The following is an 11,771-nucleotide window of genomic DNA, read 5'->3' on the forward strand; positions in this document are numbered from 1 at the left end:
CTCTCCTTCACCCAAAATGGCACCTACTGTTAATATTCCATGCATTACCCAGTGCAAAGCATTAGTGATTTCTCCTTCACACACAATGATTATGATGTGGAAAATCAATCGGATTACTGCTACGTGTTTTGTTCAAATATGAGCTTCCTCAGGCTTTCTCCAATGAATTTACTTAACGACTGGGTTGACGCCCCATATCAGTCGCTGGTGTATGCTGAAAGTAGTTTGAATGTTTTAGATGGGTGGTAAAGGCGGTTATAGCAAAAATTATATAGCATTTCATATGTTCTCTGCATTGGAATAAGTCATTTTTGAGCTGAAAATTTTGCTGTTGCTGAGCTTAAAAGGCAGTCGGGAAATACTATGTCTAATACACACAGGTATCTGTTCTGCAGGCTGACTGGTTGATACCATATAAAGGCCTATAGATATAGTTATTTGTGTTGGGGGGGGGAAGCTAGTCAGTCTAGTTCATCCCCTCCACACCAACCCTTATGTACACATATACATACCTATACTGATTATAGGCTAACATACACCAATATCTATACTAACTGTAGGTTTTATTATCACAATAGCATTGGATACTATGCTTGTTCAAGAAATCACCCAAGCCCCTCTTATAGGCATTAAAGGAACAATAACACCAAAAAATGAAAGAGCTTTAAAGTAATAAAAATATAATGCACTGTTGCCCTGCACTGGTAAAACTGGTGTGTTTGCTACAGTAACACTACTATAATTGATATAATAAGCTGCTGTGTAGCCACGGGGGCAGCCATTCAAGCTGGAAAAAAGGAGAAAAGGCACAGGTTACATAGCAGATAACAGATAAGTTCTGTAGAATACAATAGTGTTTTATCTGTTATCTGCTATGTGCCTGTGCCTTTTCTCCTTTGAATGGCTGCCTCCATGGCTACATAGCAGCTTATTTATATAAATTATAGTAGACTTTATGAAGTAAACACACAACTTTTACCAGTGCAGGGCAGCAGCACATTATATTTTAGTTACTTTTATACACTTTCATTTTTTGGTGTTACTGTTCCTTTAACTGAATCTGCCATTACAACATCACTAGGAAGGGCATTCCCCAACCTCACTGCCCTTACTGTAAAAAACCACCTACGCTGCTTCATGAAAGTTCAGTTCCTCTAATCTAAAGGGGGGGCCTCTGGTGTGTTGGTCGCTTTTATGGGAAAAGAGATCATCCCCTATCTGCCTATAATCCCCTCTAATGTACTTGTACAGAGTAATCATGTCCCCTCACAAATGCCTCTTTTTCCAGAGAAAACAACCCCAACCCTGAATCTTCCACCCCTTTTACCAGTTTACCAAAACTGCTCTGCATACTCAAGGTGAGGCCTTACCAGGACCTAATATATATATCTGTTTGGGGCACCAGGCATCCTGTGCAGTGCAGAAAGTGCTGCTGGAGGGGAGAGCTGTGTAGAACATCTGCAGACACTGGGGCGGTGGGTGCAGCCCAGAGACTTGATGACTAGCAGATGTGCTTTGCTCTAGTAACAAAATCAGATGTAAGTGGTGAGGAATGTGCTCAGTGGAATTCCAACATACTCATCTGAGACACCCAGCTGCTTAACTCTTCAGCTTATTTTCCAACAATTTTGCTTCATGCTGGAGCTTCAAACACAAACCTAAAGGCAGGAATGACAAGAATGCAGCCTTATAGCTGCATGAACTACAATTCTGCCAGCATATTTATATAACTGATTGGTGCACCTACACCAGGGATCCCCAACCTTTCTTACTCGGGAGCCACAGTCAAATGACAGTCAAAGACTTGGAGAACAACACAAGCATAAATGGAGAGCCAAATAAGGGCTAAGATTGGCTATTAGGTAGTCTCTATACACACTATCAGCTTACAGGAGGCTTTATTTGGTAGGAAATCTTGTTTTTATTCAACCAAAACTTGCCCCCAAGTCAGGAATTCAAAAATAACTACCTGGTTTGGGGGCACTGAGAGCAACATCCAAGGGGTTGGTGAATGTGTGCATATATGAGTGCTATGCCATACATGGATAGAATAGACGGAACACTACAATAATAGAACATAAACAAATACCAAAACACAATGACTTTAAGTATTAGGAAACATGGGGAAGGAGGTCCCTGCCTAGTAAGGATTACAATCGCCATCTATTGGGATTTAGGGCCAAGTAGCAAGGCTGAGTCAGAGGGTTCTCTCTGGACAAATTCAGGGCTGAAATCCCAGGAGTGAGAAGAAGCAATAAAGAAAGCTTTAATGAAGGCACTGTCACAGTAAGGGCTTGTCTAAAGCTGGCCATACACGTGGCGATCTGACGATGTTTCGTGCGGCCGTCGGTCGCACGAAACATCGTCAGATCCGCCACACACCATTCAGGGCTGAATCGGCAGGTAAGGAGGTAGAAACAATAGGATTTCTACCTCCTTCTGCCGATTCAGCGCTGAAGGGAGATTTTGGTCAGGCGCCTTCTATGGCGCCCGATCAAAATTTTCCAACTGGTCCGATCGGCGACATACGATATCGGTCGACTCGCCGACATACCATACATGCACCGAATATCGTACGAAACGAGGTTTCGTACGATATTATCGGTGCGTGTATGGCCACCTTAAGGTAAGGAGTGCATATGGCCCAAGGACTGATCCACTATCTGATCAGCATCTGCCAATGCTCCATGTGTGAGCCAAGATAAGACACTGGCAAGTTAAGATATTAAGTCTGGAAGGACCATCTGCCAACCTAAAGGGAACAGGATCATTAAAACCAAGATGGTGGGGCAGTAAAACAGATACATGCAGGTACTACACTGAATTTGGAAACATGGGAAAGCAGATCCATAGTTACATAGTTACATAGTTACATAGGGTTGAAAAAAGACCAGTGTCCATCAAGTTCAACCCATCCAAGTAAACCCAGCACACTTAACCCACACCTACCAATCTATACACTCACATACATACACTATATATACAACCACTAGTACTAACTGTAGATATTAGTATCACAATAGCCTTGGATATTCTGATTGATCAAGAACTCATCCAGGCCCCTCTTAAAGGCATTAACAGAATCTGCCATTACCACATCACTAGGAAGGGCATTCCATAACCTCACTGCCCTCACCGTGAAAAACCACCTACGCTGCTTCAAATGGAAGCTCTGTTCCTCTAATCTAAAGGGGTTACCTCTGGTGCGCTGATTGTTTTTATGGGAAAAAAGAACATCCCCCAACTGCCTATAATCCCCTCTAATGTACTTGTACAGAGTAATCATGTCCCCTCGCAAGCGCCTCTTTTCCAGAGAAAACAACCCCAACCTCGACAGTCTCACCTCATAGTTTAAATCTTCCATCCCCTTTACCAGTTTAGTTGCACGTCTCTGCACTTTCTCCAGCTCATTAATATCCTTCTTAAGGACTGGAGCCCAAAACTGCACTGCATACTCAAGGTGAGGCCTTACCAGGGACCTATAAAGGGGCAAAATTATGTTCTCATCCCTTGAGTCAATGCCCTTTTTTATACAAGACAGCACTTTATTTGCTTTAGTAGCCACAGAATGACACTGCCTGGCATTAGACAACTTGTTATCAACAAAAACCCCTAGATCCTTCTCCATTAAGGAAACCCCCAACACACTACCATTCAGTAGATAGTTTGCGTTTATATTATTTCTACCAAAGTGCATAACTTTGCACTTATCAACATTGAACCTCATTTTCCAGTTTGCTGCCCAGTTATCTAATTTTGTCAAATCGCTCTGCAAAGCGGCAGCATCCTGCATGGAACTTATAGTTTTGCACAATTTAGTGTCATCAGCAAAAATAGAAACAGTACTGTCTATGCCCACCTCCAGGTCATTAATAAACAAGTTAAAAAGCAAAGGCCCAAGGACTGACCCCTGCGGTACTCCACTAACCACACTGGTCCAATTAGAAAATGTTCCATTTACAACCACTCTTTGTACTCTATCCTTCAGCCAGTTCTCTATCCAATTACAAATATTATGTTCTAGGCCAATATTCCTTAATTTGATCATTAACCTTCTGTGAGGTACTGTATCAAACGCTTTAGCAAAGTCCAAGTAGATGACATCAACTGCCATTCCAGCATCAAGGTTCCTGCTCACCTCCTCATAAAAGGCGACTAAATTAGTCTGGCAAGATCTGTTACGCATAAAACCATGCTGGCACAAACTAATAGTATTGTGAACTGCAATGTATTCAAGTACCCTATCCCTTATTACCCCTTCCAAAAGTTTTCCTACTACTGATGTCAGACTAACAGGCCTATAGTTTTCAGGCTGAGAACGGGATCCCTTTTTAAATAACGGCACCACATTAGCAATCCGCCAGTCTCTTGGCACCATGCCAGACCTCAATGAATCCTGAAAAATTAAGTGAAGAGGTTTGGCAATCACAGCGCTCAGCTCATTTAATACCCTGGGATGAATCCCATCCGGCCCTGGACCTTTGTTTACCTTTACATGTTCAAGTCTCTTTTGAATTTCCTCCCGAGTGACCCATGCGCCAGTAGCTAAATTACTAGAACTGGGCATATTACAAGGGAAGCCTTCATTATCTGGCTCCTCAGATGTATAGACAGATGAAAAATAAGAGTTCAAAATTTCAGCTTTTTCCCCGTTCTCATCAACCAACTTACCCCCCCGTGATAATAAAGTTCCCACCCCTTCTTGCTTCATTTTTTTACTATTCACATAATTAAAAAATAATTTAGGATTCTTTTTACTCCTAGCTGCAATATCCCTTTCCATTTCTATTTTAGCTTGCCTGATAGCTTTTTTGCATGCTTTATTTGCTTCCTTGTACCTGATGAAAGTTTCTGCTGTCCCAGCTAACTTGAATGCCCTAAAAGCACGTTTTTTCTTACCAACCTCGACCCTAACACTTTTATTCAGCCATAAAGGTTTTGCTTTGCGATGCCTCTCCTTGCTTACAAGGGGGATATACTGTTGTGTATACCTACAAAGCAATGTTTTAAAGATGTTCCATTTTCCTTCTGTGTCTAACCCCATGAAAAGCCTTTCCCAGTTGACACATTGCAGAGATGCCCTTATACTGGCAAAGTCTGCACGTCTAAAATTGAGCGTTTTAGTTACTCCCTTATAGCGCTGTCTCTGTAGCATTATCTCAAAGGAGACCATGTTGTGATCACTGTTCCCCAAATGCTCACCCACACAAATGTTAGAGATGAGTTCATTATTATTAGATATTACCAGGTCCAAAATAGCGTCATTCCTAGTGGGTTCTTGAACTGCCTGAAATAAAAAGTTGTCATTTAGCATATTTACAAACCTACTAGCTTTTTCTGACTTAGCCACCCCATTACTCCAGTAAATGTCCGGATAATTAAAGTCCCCCATAACAACAACTTGACCTAGTTTTGAAGCCTCCTCCATTTGCAACAATAGCTGGGCCTCATCCCCCTCATCTATACGGGGTGGTTTATAGCATACACCAATGATCATTTTCTTTGTGACCTTCAGCCCTACAGAAATTTCTACCCAAAGAGATTCGACGTTTTCATTGGAAATGTCTTTATTACATGGCTTTAAGTCTGACTTTAGGTAAAGACAAACCCCTCCACCCTTTTTAATCTCTCTGTCCCTCCTAAAAAGTGTATAACCATTTAAATTCGCAGCCCAGTCGCATTTATCATCCCACCAGGTCTCAGTGATACCTATTAAATCATAATTTTCAATACATGCAATAGCTTGCAGCTCCCCTAATTTACCCGACAAGCTACGCGCATTAGCCAGCATGCAGCGGAGATTATTACTTCTCCCTCTGATGTTTACATTAGCTAAGGGAGAATTAGAGCTAAGGCAATTATGAGACTGCTTTCCTTGTAACGGAAGCTCCTTATCTGATAAACTATATGCCCCCCTCACTCCAGTCAGACATATAGTTATTTTTGAGCATTTTCCATCCACACTCCACAGGGATTCATTCCAATTACAATATCTATGTAAATTGCCTGCAAGCCCTTGTGTGAGTATTAAAGGGGTTGTTTAATAAAAGGCACTGAGTTTGCCCACTAGCTGTAATCCATAGCAACCAATGAGATGTTTGCTTTTAAACAGATGACTAGCAAATTCTACCTGCTGATTGGTTGCTATGAGTTACTGATCCTGGGCAAACTTAGTGCCTTTTATTAAATAACCCCTTTAGGGCCATGGTAGACGGGGAGATTAGTCACCCACGACAAACCTCCCTTGTTGCGGGCGACTAATCTCCCGGTCTACCCCGGCCCTAAGTGCTCACACAAGGGCTTGCAGGCAATTTACATAGAAGTCAATGGGAATAGATTTGGGCACCTGTTTCGGCTGCTTATAAACACTCCCCTCAGAAATTCCCTGTATGCCCATAAACCTTTTGCATACATATTCATCAAAGACCTTTCATGTATTGTCTATGTAGACTTTGGCAATAGGTTTTTATTGCTGTCCGTGCAAATACACCCTTGTTTTTTATGAACAATATGGAGCCTGAAGCTTATTCACTGCTGGTTCCCCATTTCACTTCCTTGTTACTCAGTTCCTCAGCGCTGCAAGGAGTAGGAATAGTACAATGTCACATATGTATTGTGCGCCACAAGGAAGAGAAGTGCAAATATTTACTTTTACATGGGGATTTTTTTCATAAAATCTGTACAGTTTGAACAATGAAATGCAGGAGCTTCCAGTCACTGGTGTTACCAGCCCTACAGGGATATCTATGTTAGCCCCCTACCCTTGGGGAAGATGAGCTGTTCCACAAACAAATATTTAAAGTGTGCATCACTCAGCTGTTCCAAGGCTAGGTTAAACAGGGAAATGCTCTCTGCTGTACTAAAATACTTCCCATAATTTTCCTTTCCTTCAGAGATGCTGGATTAGGATGGACCATTGGCCCTTGATGAATAAGATCTTCTCTGCATGGATGAAGCCCAAGGCTGAAGAGGTGAGTCCATTTGCAGAAAAGCTGAACTTTTGAATGGAACTCCAGCTTCCGAAACCAAAATTTGTTAAAAATACCCACAAAACAGAAACCAATAATATATCAATCACTGTAATCTGTTCCTTTAAAAAGTATGAATAAATACAAATTTTATATGCTGAAATCCAGCTGCAAAACAGTTCTTCTCTTTCTGCATCATTTGAAATCCTGGGACTAAAACACTGATGTTACTTATTTGTAACAACTTCTCCGCAGCTTACAGACAACATGCAGGAACTACATAACCCAGAATGCATTGCACTGTGAAGTTCCTTTTACTTACTTACATCATGTGTGCAGGGAATTGTGGGATTGGGAGGATGCAGGCTGAAGGCAGGCTGAGGACAGGCGACTACTGTTACATTTTATTTGAGTCTCAACTCAATACAGGGGGTGGGGCTTAGGGAACTGTTCCAAACCATATTATTACATTAAAAATCATGAAAAGGCTGCATATTTTTTAACTGATGTATATTGCAAAATTACTTAAAATTCTGTTTCAAAGTTTCAAGGAACAAGCGATCGAATTAGCCCAATATCGGGGGCATATCAGGAGACCTTGCCAAATGAGCGGTTCTCAGCATGTACGGCCACCTTTAGTCGCAGCCAGACTCCTTGAGCTGCTTCCAGAACACTCCCCCAGCCCCGTGTATTAAAGTGATACTGACAAATTGCAATAATAGATAGGAACATTTGATTGAAAATGAATGTATTAGTAGGAAACTGCCTAAAACTGCCTCTCCTTCACCTCCTTCCTACACGGAAATCAAATAAAAAATCTCAACCCATTTAAGCTTTATTTCTCAGCAATACCCTGTGCCTTGCTACCCACACATGCTCAATATAGTAAAAAAGGAATGTCTAGCTAAATGCAGGGGTTGCTGGGAACTCAAGCTACATAGCATCATAGTACAATATTATTGTAGTTGATAGGGACCATACATTATGCAATATGTCACGATGCACAATTATGCATTTGGGGTTAAATGAAACCTGTAATTTTCCCATTCAAGTCAACAGGAAGCATAGGGTGCAGTTCAAGGGCATTTCACCACACTTATGTGCTTTTTTTGGTGCTACCAGTCAAGCACCTATTGTGTCAAATGTAGAAACAGTAGGAATCTATTCAAAAGGCAAACCCTAAATGAGCACAATGAGACTTCTGATTTCTCCCAGGGCAGGCCAGGACTGGCAATCTGGGGATTCTGGCAAATGCCAGAAGGGCTGCTGTAAGATGCCACAGACAGGCACTATTTATTGGGCTGGTGGGGGGCTGTTTGGGCCTCTGTGTACTTAGAATGCCAGGGCCTAATTGAATCCCAGTCCAGTGTCCCCTTTACATATGAAGCTCCTGTTACAACAGGGTTATATCACACCACTCCATTAGATCCCTAACCTCTCATATATAGACTCCTGCCTAGCCCACAAAAGTCTGCTAGTGACCAGCGTGTCACCACAACTGGGTGCCAATGCACTACTGGATCCCTAAGGTGCTTCCTTATTTATAAGGAGTGTAGACCATGAACAGAATCAACCACTGACTCCCATTACCCAAAGATTAAAAAGAAGCAGGGCATTAAGCCCCCATAAAAATAGTAAGGGCCATTGTCATTTTTGGGGGATGCTTTAGCCAGGAGGACTGATGGGGGGAAAGGGCTTCCCCTTTTATATAGCGCTGATAGGGGGGGGTTGATGCTGTCGTAATGCAAATGCAAATAAACCTAACCAATAGATATCTGGCTGATCCTTGGCCAGATATGGGTTGTATAGGCTTATGTTTTGGCCCAGTATATGTCTCAATAAGCTACTGAGTGTGTGGAGGGATGAGCTAATAGCTAAAATAAGGCCACGTCCAACACAGGTTTGGACTGGTCCAGCGGGGCACCATGAAAAAAACCCTGTGGGCCCCGTGGCCCCTGCCAACTCAGTCTGCTCACTCTGGCAACTTCAGGTGCCAGTGCATCTCCCTCCCCCCCCCCCCCCCCCCCCCCCAACCCCCAACCAACCATGGCCACTAGGAGGAATGGCAGTACCTTGAGGGGTGGGGGTTGATGTTGTGGCTGGGGTGTGTGGCACCCTGACCTACTTGTGGATCTTTAAACTACTAGCCCATTCTGCCCTCAGGCACAGACATATCTAAAGGAAAGTCACCAAGCTTTCACTTTAGCAACCAATCATTTAAATGTCTAGAAGGAAATTTCTGAAATACTGGCCAAACCTTGTTTTTTATTAGCAAGAAAAATTCTCATGCAGATCCGGGAGAGATGAGTAAGGAAAATTCACTCTGTGCTTGGGGGGGGGGGAACCAGATGACTCTCTCGGCACCAGCATCACCGAGGGTCCAGTTTCATGGCTGTGTATGGCCTCACCAATACATCTGCCAGTGAGCGAGCTCAGCAATTCCATTACAGTTACTGTCATTCAGGGACCTTATTCTCTTGGCTACACTTACTGGCAGAACCAAACCCATTTACAAGGGACTGGAGTAGGGAGCATAAAAGCCTAGATATGTCACACAATTACAAACGCTGAAATCTTCACTATTATTAGGAGGTGTGCAAAAAAGACAACTTACTGCATCAGGCTGAAGACACACTGAGCTACTAGTAGCAGCTACATCTCATGGCTACAGAAATAGACAATGATGATATTTACTGTCTCTATGTGTGTTTTACCAGAGGGAATTATCAGTATTGTATATGGCAGGGGATTTTCTGGCGTTTAGTAGCCTTGACAACTAGTTTCTAATCTCCCCCAAATGCCATCCCACCCACGGAATTTTCCTCTCAAGGCAACTTCCGTGATTTCACTGAAATCGCAGCGCCGCGTATGCCATCCCACCTGCGATTTACATTTTTGCCGGTGGGTTGGTATTTTGGGGAGATTAGTCGCCCGCGAACAGGGAGATTTGTTGCGGGTGACTAATCTCCCCATGTGCCAGAGCCCTTAATGTTGTGCACAGAAACTACAAATCGTGGATTTTGTTAGAAGAAAAAAAGCTAATCACCGATTGTTGCTATGGGTCACTTCCCAGGTGCCTCAGTGTGCATGGGCGTCCACAGAAGGGGGCAAGAGGGGGCACTTGCCCCCCCCTGGAAAAGTAGCAAGAAAAACAAAAACCTTACTCCGTTTCTGCACTTTCCCCTCAAGCCCGTTTTTGCTGTGCTCCGATTGGATCTTTCTTCTTGTGGATTCACCAATCAGAGCACAGCTTCCTTGACAGACAGTAAAATTGACCAATCAGAGCACAGATGCACACAGGGATCGGGAGATTTTGCAAACTGGAAACAGAAATAAAGACTGAAAAGATGAATCTGCAGCTGTAACTTTACCTGAGAACCAACTCTCAACTTTTGCTGCAGTTTTCATCCCACAGGTACTATACAGTTCTAAAGAATCACTAGCTGACATTAAATTGTTTAATTTATAATCTATCCCCTACCCTAACACATGGAGGGTAAGTTAACTCTTTCCCTCTGAAAAAGCTCATTGTGTGTTTATATATGTGTTGTTGTTTTTTGCACTTACTATTTTTTTTTTTTTTGTCATTGTTTTGTTCATTTATAGTAAGTTACAGTGGGGCCAATGTTGTGTATCAGTGCCAGTGTTATAGTGCCAGGGCCTGAATATCTGCCATCTGTACCCACTGCTCCTCATGGCATATAATGTGCTGGGTTTGTAAATACGGACTGCATCTCACTGTATATAATGGGGAGTCAGTACCCACTGCCTTTCTTGCTATAAAACTAACCTAAACACATCTAAAGGGGTGGTTCACTTTTAAGTTAACCTTTAGTATGTTATAAAATGGCCTATTCCTAGCAACTTTGCAATTGGTCTTCCTAATTAATTTTTTTGAATAATTTGCCTTTCTCTTCTGCCTCTATACAGATTTCAAATGGGGGCCAAAAAATATTGCTCTGCGAGGCTACAATTTTATTATTATTATAATTTTGTATTACTTATTTTTCCAAGTAGGCCCCTTAACTATTCATATTCCCATCTCTTGTTTAAATCACTACCTGGTTGCTAGGGTAAATAAGACCCTAGCAACCAGATAGCTGCTGAAATACCAAATGGAGAGCTGCTGAACAAAAAGCTAAATAACTGAAAAACCATTAAAAATAAAAGTGAATTAGAATGCGAACTACCCCTTTAAGCTAACTGATCCCAAACACAAATGTTTGCAGATCCCCTAACAGAAGTGCGCGTATGAATACTTTTACTACTAATACTAAACATTTTAGGGTAAAAAAAAAAAGCACCCCCACCCGCACTTTTGTACAGTATCCCTGGGAGTCAGTGGGAACGGCAAGAGGTAGTTGGGAGGTTAACTTTTTACGTCAGCAGTGAATCCACTAAGTGTCACATTAGCTGTAGGTCAGTCTGTGTATGGGCCATATTTAGCCTCCCCTAGTATCATCCTGCAAAAAAAAAAAAAATATATATATATTTATCTGTTGCAGGATGATGCTAGCTTACTTGCCCCCCCTTGGAAAATTTTCTGCGGACGCCCATGTCAGTGTGTAGTATTTCTAGCTTACTTGGATGAGGTAGAGCAACTCTAGTATAACCTTAGCTCTGTTTAAATAGCAGGAAAAAGTTATTGGCTTTGTTAAAGGAATGTCATCTCCTTTAATGCCCTAATATTAGCCAGAAACTTGCTTCTATCAGCCCAAATCCATTAAAAAAAATAAAAAATAGGCATAAACTAACCACGTGAGCCTTGAGCTATTTTAAAGGGATACGGTGGAATCTAAAATG

This window comes from Xenopus tropicalis, chromosome 9, assembly GCF_000004195.4.
Source record: "Xenopus tropicalis strain Nigerian chromosome 9, UCB_Xtro_10.0, whole genome shotgun sequence".
NCBI lineage: Eukaryota > Metazoa > Chordata > Amphibia > Anura > Pipidae > Xenopus > Xenopus tropicalis.